Genomic DNA, 11,482 nt, shown 5'->3' on the forward strand with positions numbered 1-11,482 from the left:
CAATTACAAAGAAATTCATCCCTGAAGTAACGATAACGTTCCCAAAAGCCCCAAGCTGGTTTTCCCCTGGCATGTACATAACGTACCTCCTCACAGGCCATGGGACGATACAAGAAAAATTAACGTCTCTGGGCATTACACATGATCCACGCTGCCACTATGGCACTGACGTATGTTCACACCATATAATGTATGACTGTTCTGACTATGAAGACTTGAGATCTATTCTGATCACAAAGATTATTAATTTGCCAAAGGACCAAGAACATATACTAATTCATACCCATCACAATTATAAATACTTCACTTTTGAACAACACGATGTCTTCAACAGACGAAGAATATTAACCAACATTTTAAACCACCAAGACCAATAACTTGAGACAGATTCTGGGCACCCCTCTCCAGTAGCATCAAACGCCAACCTCTTCGAAGTTCAATTTAACTGAAATTCATTCATCTCGGTTCCATCGGACTGATATCTGCATCTGAATCTGAAGGGAAGTTCAGCCGCTCAAGACTCCAAATCCAGATACTGGAGACAGCAGCAGCTTTTATGCCACAAGCCACATTGGCAATCAAACCGAGCACTCTAGCCTTGTTTTCTTTTACTCTCCTGTCCGGCTTGGGGGAGAAGATTGGTTCCTGCCTTCCCCTTCTTCCGCCTAGTGAGGCATGGGCCTGCCTCACTGAATTTCTGGGATCGCCTTCTCTATCGTCCCCATACCTCTGTCTTTTCCCCCAGCCTTCAGTCTCCCCCCCCGACTCTGTCTAACTCGCAATGTACACTCCACACAACTTATCAATTAATAACGTCCAAATTTAAACCATGTTTACATAAACCTGTCTTGGCCTTTTATATTCTAGCGTTAACCCCCTTTTTTATTAATTTAATTTTTTTTTTTTTTTTCACATAGGCCCTTGCCACTGAAATCTTCGGAAACTAGGTGGCATGGCTTTCCAGAGAACAATAAATCTACTGGGCACGTGACCTGCCTCCCCGGGGCCAAGTGTGGTAACGGTGGGTCCCAACAGGGGCCCAACGGCTAAATGATCAGAAGAACAACGGTACACAACACTACACATCCGTCCACTTCGCACACACTTTTTAAATCTCTGGCCTTCACAGAGTTCTGCGCTACACAGAGTACACAACGCGGTGATTTGGGAACCCCTGGTGCCGTCAGAAAACTAACACACTTTGCACTTGTGCCTTGGAAGCTTTAAACATAAGAAAGCACCTACCCTCAGATTTTTCAAAAGAACTGCTTGTTAACAGCACACAATAAAATCGAAAAACAATAGGGCTAACATGTTTAATGATTTTAAAGGTCCTTTCTTTTATAGTCTCGTATTAAATTTTTAAAGCATTGGCATATTCTCGCATTTGTACTAATATTCAGGGGAATGCGATTTTACTGCGTGTGTGTGCATTGTCTATAAGTAGCACTTTGAAAAAAACAATCTGTCGATCTGTGATAAGTTTCCTCGTCTATCTGAAATGCAGTAACCCCATAATGGGTGGTGTGCATGAAAGTCGCCGAGTAAACAAAATGGGAATGGTAATTGTAAAACAAATCTTTGATTTCGTAAACAGTACATGGATGGAAGGAAACTAAATTGAAACCAGTGTCAGAGTGATGCCAATTAGAACACGTGTGGCAATGACATCTAAGGAGATTTGCAATGAAATGCATCTGAAGGGATCCTTGAGTCCAAGAGTAGGCTACTCCTCTATGAGCACTATTAGTATCAGCTCTGTCTTGCCTGAGGTTAGTATAATTTTTGATTGAAAGGGAGACTTGAGGTGTCAAATTCGTTTCTTGTAAAGATATGGCAACAGGTTTGTAACGCCGAATTAGTTCATGGATATCATCGATGTTACCTCTGCAATTCCATCGTACGATGGGTTCCATTATTTGGTTTTATAAGGGAAAGAAGAATATGCTGACTTAAGTGGATTGTTTATGACGGTCCAGTTCTGATTTTCATTTCTGGGAAAAGTGGGACATCCTCAATCATTGCTATCTTCCATATCGTCATCTGCATGTAATATTCGAACTGTCGTATAATCGATATCCATGCTTGTTGGGTGTGGTTGCTTCACTTCAACATCTGATTTTTGCAATTTGTTTGCTACTTTACTATGGTGTAGGCTATGAGATGAAATAGTGAGTGGTGTTAAGATTATTGCTCTATTAAGCACCATTCTTATACCACGTGAAATTAATAATAATAGTTTATTAGGCTATTTGTCGAAACCACTATATATTAAGGTGACGTTTCAGGTCTCTTACCGATGCCGATCATCAGACCGTGCTTTTGGGGGAACAAAAAATAGCAGGGGTTACAAATTTCAATATATTGCAATTAGCAATATTTTTTTTATTACAATTTCCCTAATAAACGATTTTAAGTTAGAATTACTGTTACCATAGAAACCAGATATTAAGAAAATCTAACTTTACTTGAGAACGTTGTTTACATAATGCTTAATGAAAAACTAACTATCAATTATCCTATTTTATTTTAGATAACCTTACTTATTTGGAATGGAATAATCAGTGATCTAAATAAGTAAGGTTATCTAAAATAGAATAATCGGTGGATAATTTTTAATAAACATTTAGGAAATAATCAGTGGCGGTCCGCTGATTTTATAAAGGAGGAAACTAAAGCAGATAAAGGGGTGGGGGGGGGGCTAAAGCTGTGTTCGAGGAAACATTAAAGTGAATATCACTTGCATGTGTTACGATCCATTAAACTCCTAACCCCATTAATGTAATCTAACCGTATTAAGTAAGGTTGAGCTATCTAAATTAGGATAATTACTAGTTAAAGCATTTAAGAAATGTAATGCTGTTAAAAAAAAGGTTATGGTCCTATAATGGGTTAAAATATTGGAGGTTTGTTATGTAAAGTCTGACACCCGTAGCAATCAGTAATAGCGCTTTGAAACCAATAAGAATCGAGCATCATAAATGAGATTGCCAAACTACCGATCTATCTTATGGAAGATACACAGATGTTGCTGATGGTTTTTTCGTGCTTGTATTTTTCCATTTGTACAGATCGCCGTAAATTGCTTCGACAGAGGACAGCACACGTCAGGAGGGAACAACGTCAGTAAAGGTTTGGGTGGATCGTTAACCTCGGAACTGACCTCAACGCGAACTAAAGGATTGTCAGTATATAAATCCCAAAGTTCGGCTCCGAAGTGATTCCGATGAGCACCTTGGCGGTTAGCACGAGGCGTCTTTCCATAACCAAGGAAAGCAATCGTTGAAGTCGCTGCATTACTGTTTGTAGGTAACCCGTTGTAAGAAGCAAAATCAGCGGAGTACAAAAGTGTGATGTTTGCGATTGCTGGAAAGCCCAATTTCTGAGAAATATAAGATAAATTTTAAATTTGGTACGACAAATAAAGATTTATTTATTTATAACAGAGGACAGTCCAATTTTAAAATCAAATTCGAAAAATTTCAGCAAAATACAATCAAAATGGATCTGACCACAAACAGTCCAATGCTAAAATAAGCGACACAAACCTCGGTGCCTTTTGTTAGAAACACCCGCGTACAAAAACAGCGAACAAATATCACTACACCAAGAAGTATACAGTATTACTGTCACCATTTAAATGCACCACGCATTAAAATAAAGAAGACCTCGTATAAAAAATAAAAGCTCCGCAATCACAAATTGTAATTTAAAGTAGAATAAATGAGACTTACTTGTCGAGACAATCCCGATAACCCGGGCACCAATTATCCACAGAATCATCGGCAACGTGAAATTCGCCGCAATCAGGGGGAAGCAAATTCCAGAAACTCCGGCGATCAACACCCCCCAACTAAATCACAATACGTTTTACGCACTGATTTCGAAAGCAGTTCGCGACAACGAATTATTTTCGTAATCGAAGTGACGATCATAATTAATGAGGGAACACTGCTAGTAAACAGTCCAACTAACTGAAAGTAATCGTACACACTTTTGAAGCAAATAAAAAATATGTACGCCGTACAAAGCGTACGATTCTTGCAGGGGTGTTGAATTATTCCACAAATCACCACTCGGGGAAGAAACATTTTTTAGCGGTACTTTGAAACGGAACTCGTGGGACAGAAACATCGTCCACCGAAGCTTAAATTGTGGCGCAGTTTTAATTAAATGCATTAAGTAATTAATTAAAACCGCGTTATCAACTGCAGCTACGATAAACACAAGCCAGCGAATGAAACGGAACCACTGTCAAGTCTACTTTGACCTTTGCTGTTTTTTTTATACTACTTTTGTTTCGATTAATGCTTTTTGTATTGATTCTCCATAATTCTCACAATTACTGGGGTCTGCGTGCCCAGTGGGTGAGAAGTTCGTAAGTAAATTCGTATTGGGAAACACAAGACAGTTACGCATGGACGCCTCACGAAATACATCGTTCACAATACCGCGCATCCTTTACAGAAAATAGGAAAAAAGACTTCAACCCTGCAATGAATAAACCACGTCACTCTTGTTTCAGAGACATCACACAGAACGCGTTCCCGTCCTGAATTATCGTCACAAAGCGAACTTCTCGTACAAACGAAGCTTAAAGTTCGTGAACCGACTGATTTCGAGAACAATAACCGCTTTCAAACCGAGATAAGTGGCAAACGAAAAATTTATGTCGAGGCAACCCCCCACTCCCGATGTTGCTAAAGGGGTACAACAGAACTACAGTTGCCACCTCTCTCGTTTTACAGCTTAAACTTCGGGTAATGTCGGCATTTCTCAGGTCATGCGCTGATTGTGAAAATGTAATATTTTTATTCCAATTTGGGGAGAATGTGGTACAGCCGTATTAAATGGCGTTGATGAGATTCCTAAATGCAAATTGCATTAACGTATAAGAATATAATTATCATAAAAAAGCCCTCGCTGTAATTTTTCTCTTAACGATTCAATAATTTGTCCTTACAAAGTAATCTAAAAATGCGTGCAATGTAATCCTTCCAACGAATGCCGATTTAACGATTCGGGATTCGTTTAATCGGCATTCGTCGAATATCAAATTATTTCCAGGTCCCTGTCCACCTTCCTGTTATTAAAGTTTGGTAACTCTCGTTTCAAAGAAATAGTTTTCAAATAAAATTCAGTACGAAGAATTGTTGTGGAAATCCACGTGTTTAGGCCTCAAAATACGGCGATTTACACGCGTGAAAATTATTAATGAACCGCCTATTTAAATATGGCACGGGATGATCCCAGTGAAGAAATAAAATGGAAGTTTCAGAGGATGAGGCAAAGAATTCAGTTATGCAACCTCTAATACGTTTTCCACATTTTTGAGTGTTCAAATCTAGTTTGTTATTATGTCATACCACCACCCACCGCTCCCCGGCAAATAACAGATTAATGAGGGTACAAATTCACGTGCATACTTTTATTAGTAATGTTTTCCTTTATTAACAAAACTCCAATCAAAGAAACCGGTTCACTCGTTCATCATAAAAAAAAAATAATCATTGGAATTAGTAATGTGACTTAACTTAAAGCAACTTGAATCCACCTATTTTGAAATTCATTAATACGCTAAAAAAAAGTAAAACTAAATAAAAATATTGAGCGTGAAAAATAACGAGCGATTATATGAAATGCAATCTGAAACTTCGGGGGTGGGGGAGAATAATATTTGCAAAATGCGAAACACCTTTTAATTACGACGATCTCCATCGAAGGAGTGTCTGCGACTGCACACGAAATCCAACGGCTGTGTTCCTGACAAACTTCGTTTGATGTTAAATCCACTACTACTATTAATTTCCCTCTACCTTTTTGCTTTTCTTGCTTTATCTAAATTAAGGAAAGAAACAAACAACGCAGAAATAGACTGAAAGATCTCTTCCAAGAAAAAAGAATTTGCCAACGGTGCGGGGATGCAAGGGCAACAGCGGAAGTACAAGCGATTATTGACGGTATGATATGGGAAGAAGAGAAAGAAAAGGCGCGAAAAATACAGCTGAAATTTAGGGAGGCTGATAGTCCTTCAGCTGCGTTTTACCAAAGAAGAGTAAGGCTACATAATTTAGCCAAAACGGTTCAGGAAATTAAAGACGATGACAACACATGTTCAACAATACTCACTATCAAGAATCATGTTGTAAATTACTAAGAAAAAGAGCTTGCTTTGCAGAAAAAAGAGAGAGACGACTCCATTTGGACGATTCGACAACTCACAAACAACCGAGCAAAAAGCATTACAGGACAGGGAAATAATTATGGGGGATCTAACTGTGGCTCTAAAATCATGTAAATTACGACGCGTGCCGGGACCGGATGGTTTGGGGTTTGAATTTTATAAGAAATTTTGGAACTTGTTAGCGCCTATTCTTCTGGCCGTCTTTTACATTTTTTTTCAGGAAGGGGTTGTACCCGAAGGCTTTTTAAATGCCAATACTTCTTTCATTCCGAAGCATGGACGGGATTTAACGAAAATTGCTAACTGGAGACCTATAACGTTGGCTAATTGTGACTACAAAATATTTGCAAAGATTTTGACAGCTAACTTAAAACGCGACGTAACCCAGGTAGTTAGAAGCACACAGTGCTACGGTATACCGGGGAGGCGGATAGAATATACGCCCTTTGGCTATTAAAACATATATTAGAATATCGGAAAAGAAAGAGTTACAATTTAGCGTTAGTGGCAATCGACCTAGAGAAGGCTTTCGATAGAATCGACCACGACTACCTTTTCTCTATAATTAAAGATACGAACGTAGGATCTCAGTTGTTTACAGTCCTGAGAAATCTATATACACGTAGTAGCACACGACTTTTGATAAATGGAGAAATTTGATAGGGGAGTAAAACAAGGATGTCCGCATAGTCCTTTGTTATTTACGTTAGCACTGGAACCACTACTGGGAAGAATAGATAGAACTGAAGCCATTCAGGGGATACCGTTGCCAAAGCCGGCAGAGCAGTGTAAATGTATAGTGTATGCGGATGATGTTACCGCCACTCTCACTACGAGTTATGAGGTCGAAGAATTTATGTCACTCGTTACTACTTTTGGTAAAAAGTCGGGGTTAAACATAAACGAAGATAAAACTAGGATAAAATTGTTAGGGGAATGGGTACATCGGCCTTTACCACAACGAGAAGTGGAGTCGAATAAATCGATTCAAATATTGGGAGTTCCGTTTAGAGAGAGTCCCACGCTACCTGTAGGAGGGCTCACCACTAAAATACGGGAAAGTTTAAAAGAGTGGGAAGTGGGACAATTTTCTTTTGAGAACAAATCCATTATTGTTAGAACCGTAATTCTTCCTAAAATCTTATACACGGTGTTTATAACAGGAATCACAGCTAGGACAATGAGACGATTTTACGTTCCAACATTTCAGTTTCTATGGGGAGGAAAACGGCAAGAAATAGCGCAGAAATTTTAATTTTTACCGTGGGAAGATGGGGGAATAAGTATTCCAAAAATTAATTTGAGGTGTAGCTGTAAGAGGCTGCTGCATGTGGCTAATATGGTGCAATCTAACCATTTAGTAGCGGTGCTGATAAAATATTTTATGGGATTTCATACAGCCTTAATTAAAGGCAGCAATTATCTAGGGCCTAAAGCAGAGACAATTCCTATATATTACAAAAAAATTCGGGATATGAGCACGCAGTTAAGGGAGGAAGATATAGATCCTTTTAAGGGGGGTTTAAAACGACTCTACTGGACACTGTTTAGCTCAGAAAATCCAGAAAAGCCAAATTTAGGAAATAATGCCCAGTTGTTTTTTAAAAATTTAAAAATTGGCGGAAACTACCCGTCGCGTATTGACTTTTCGTGGAGGGTTGGTTATGGAAACATACCAGTGAACGATATCACATACAGATTTAGTCAGACAGGCAACAGATTATGCGAATTTTGTACCGAAATTGAAAGAGTGTACCATTTATTTTATTACTGTCGATTCGCGCAGGAAGTTTGGAAGAGAATTTGTAGATTTTTGAGGATAAGACAGTTCACACTAGAAGGAGGTAATTTACTCGCAATTCGATCATCCCTTGGGCAAGAAAAAAATATTCACTATATTTTTAATTACAGAGGCAAAATATCATGTGTGGAAGCTTCGAAAATGGAAAAGGTTTGGGACCTTTAGGGGATATCTTTGGGACTTAAAACAAACAATGTCTGCTTCCATGCAAAGGTTTTTACAGTTGGAAAAATGGCGTTTAGGGTCTGATAAGTTTCTGAAAAGGTGGGGAGAGCCACCTCTTCTGTGCAGTTTGGTTGGAGATGAGGTTCATCTAAAGTACTGGTTTTAGTTATTTGTAGGGGGAAAAAAATGCACCTGGGTTTTTTTTTTTTTTTTTCGTTTATTAAAAATTCAGATTTCTTGATAAAAATGTAGATCTCTTAGGCTCTCATCAAAACAGTTCCATGATATAGGTTTGAATTTTATAACTCATTTGTTTGGTTTAATAGATCTGGTCCAATGGGTTTTTTTTTCACATTAAATTTACAATAACACTTTCTGCGTCTCTTTGCCTAATTATCGCAGTTTTGCAAATCTGTGATCATTCAAGGGAGCTTTAAGCTTCGGGAAAAAAAAAAACAAAAAACAGGGAGCTAAATCCGATGAGTATGTTCGTTACTGGGTTTAACCCACAAGGGCTACTGAGGCTAAATTGTGTCTGTTTATTTGCAACAGCTTATCGTTATAGAGGTTAAATTATATACGTCTGACAGGCCAATACGTTTCAAATAGAGTAAAACTTCTGTATTTGCATAATTTCTGAGGAAATGAGATAACTCCTTTGGAATGTTCAACACCCGGCGAGTAATTTAAGAGTGTTTGAGTGGGTGAGCAGGAATATAAGGGACGATCAACCTGTAAATGACGACCCTCACGTGAGCCTGATAGGATGAGCACTTCCCAATAATACGAAGAGATGGTTGTGCTCAATTCTCAGTCTTGCTGCTACCACTTCCTCTCATTTGTTTCGTCAAAAATGCAGCACCTACCATACTGTTAGCTTTCGATCCGTAAGTATAAGTATATATTTTATAGGCAGAGGAACCCACAGCAGCTTGAGCCGAGTGCGAGTGCAACTGTTTGATATTGCAGGGAGGTATAACATTTTCCCCCACTGCCAAAAATTTCTATTATTATAAGAGGAAGAAACACGTCCAAGGTGGAACAGGAGCGGTTGTGTCCATTCCATTTTCCTGTGGCTCGATGTTTGCTTTCGTGTGACTCGAGTTCGATTTTCACGTGGCTTACTATCAATCCACCGAGTGTTATACCGATACTCCGAACTACGGGTCCGCTGAAAGATTCTAGATCTTAGCAGCACAGAGAAGCAGTAGCGTTCGATTACGAAAAGCTAAAATGATTGGGCATTTTTATAAAGGGCTAAAATGAATGAATAAACTTTTCAGATGAACTAACTAATTCATCTTCCAAATGAATGAACAAACTTTCCAGAAATGGGCGTGGGGAACCTTTGCTGCTCCTTAAGCAGCACGTTTATCCTTGACCAACTCCTGCATCTCTTTAACCAGATCATGGAAAAGGCAACCATACAAATGATATGAAACCCCTACTATGTGACACCAGTGCCCAAATTGAAGAATCCAAAGGTTGTTGTTATTTGGTTTTTAGGAGCATTAGCAACTAAGGCCATATTGCTCCGGGGATATGCGGTGGTCATTCCCTGACCTTTCCGCATCCTCCGTATTTGGTGGTCACGGGCTCGAACCCCGGTCTAATCAAGAAGCGTGTGCTGCTCCTGGCCACCTGCTACGGAGGCGCCAGAATCCAAAGGAAACTAAAGACTTCAGGCCCCTATCCATGTGCTGCATCTTCCTAAAAATAATCTAGAACGCGATACAATCCAATCAAGCTGTGTATGACAATTTGGCAAAATCTCATCTATTACATATTCTCTGAGGATACTTTTACAGAGATGGGAAAGTACGGACTCATGGTCCGTACTTTCCCATTGGGACTAGGCACTTTATAGTCACCCATAAAAATCTTCGGGCATCATACACAATTTCTTTAGCCCAGGAAGGGGTACCAGTATCGGAGACCCTATTTGCGGCTGCGCCTGAACCTTTCTTAGCAGTATCGCCGAACTTCGCTTCTTACGCAAACGATAAAATTCTTCATAACCTTAAACCAGCACCAGCGGAAAATAACAATTATAACGAATGCTTTGCAACCAAACTCTCAAGAGAAAATATCCGAACCAAGGAGCTTTCCCATGATAGTGCCCGGAGCTGGCTGCTCTTCGCCAAGAGGTGTACACAACACGCAAAACCTTTCAAAAGGTTCGTAGTACGTCTTGGTTCCCAATGAGTTGGAGGTATTGCACAAAAACAATCGTAGAATGAGGAATGAATACACATCCATGATTAGACGTAGGAAGAGGGCATCCTGGGAGAACTTGTATTCACCGCTGGCAATAATGAACCCTGGTGAGTGTACAAAATCGTCAACAACAAACTCCCCAGGGGAGATGTCATTTTATCTCCCACACTAACTTCTCATGAAACAATTACTCTCATCTGGGAAGATTCCAACAACATTTTGGATGCAGTCTTCCTCTCGGCGAGGAACTGCAAATCGCTGCCTACGAAGAGATGTGTCTAGAGAACAGCATCGCTACTGAAGAAGAATATCCCTTCACATCTAAGGAACTGTGTTAAGCCCTTCACAAAATGGACAGAAAACAGTCTTGTCCAGACCTCTTTGGGCCAGAAATTATCAAAAAGCTTGCAGAAACCCCTTCACATTAACTTTCAACTTAACTTAAAGAATCCCAACAAGCCACCAGAGCAACCTCGGTCATATAGGCCCATAGCACGGCTAACGGTCCTCTGCAAGGTATTTGAAAGGCTCTTGCCAAGGCTACAGTCTTGCTATGAGCAAAAGAACCTTCATGCACTAAACGAATTCGCTTTCCATCCTGGACGCTCAACCAATGACGCTCTCCTAAGATTTATTGAAGCAGCCATCGAGACCACCTAACAGTATTTCCCGATAATCGCTGTCGACTTCGCTGAGGCTTTTAATCAGCTCTAGTGGCCAAGCTTCCTGAGATGCCTCTGGTAGGCTCACATCCCTGCCAACCTGTAAACACGCATCCAGGACTACCCGAGTAACAGGAAAGTCACGGTGACAAACACTTATCGTCAGGTATCCTGCATTGTGTACAGAGGTTGTCTGCAGGGCTGTGTCCTTGGCCCATTCTTCAGAAAAGTGGTCATGGACGAGTTTCTCTTGACTTGGTGCCTGCTACAGCCCAGGCCTTTGTATATGACCTTATTATCACCATTCCCGGGGATTCCAGGGCAGCATTGGAAACAATTGGGTACCGGAAACCTGAAAATTCTGGAGGAATGGTCCAACTTGAATAAACTCCGTATCTCTCCTGAGAAGACAACCTCCATCCTCCTCAAAGGAACACTTAAAACCACAAGGCC

This window comes from Mastigoproctus giganteus, chromosome 11 (genome assembly GCF_048544385.1).
Source record: "Mastigoproctus giganteus isolate SK-2022 chromosome 11, ASM4854438v1, whole genome shotgun sequence".
NCBI lineage: Eukaryota > Metazoa > Arthropoda > Arachnida > Uropygi > Thelyphonidae > Mastigoproctus > Mastigoproctus giganteus.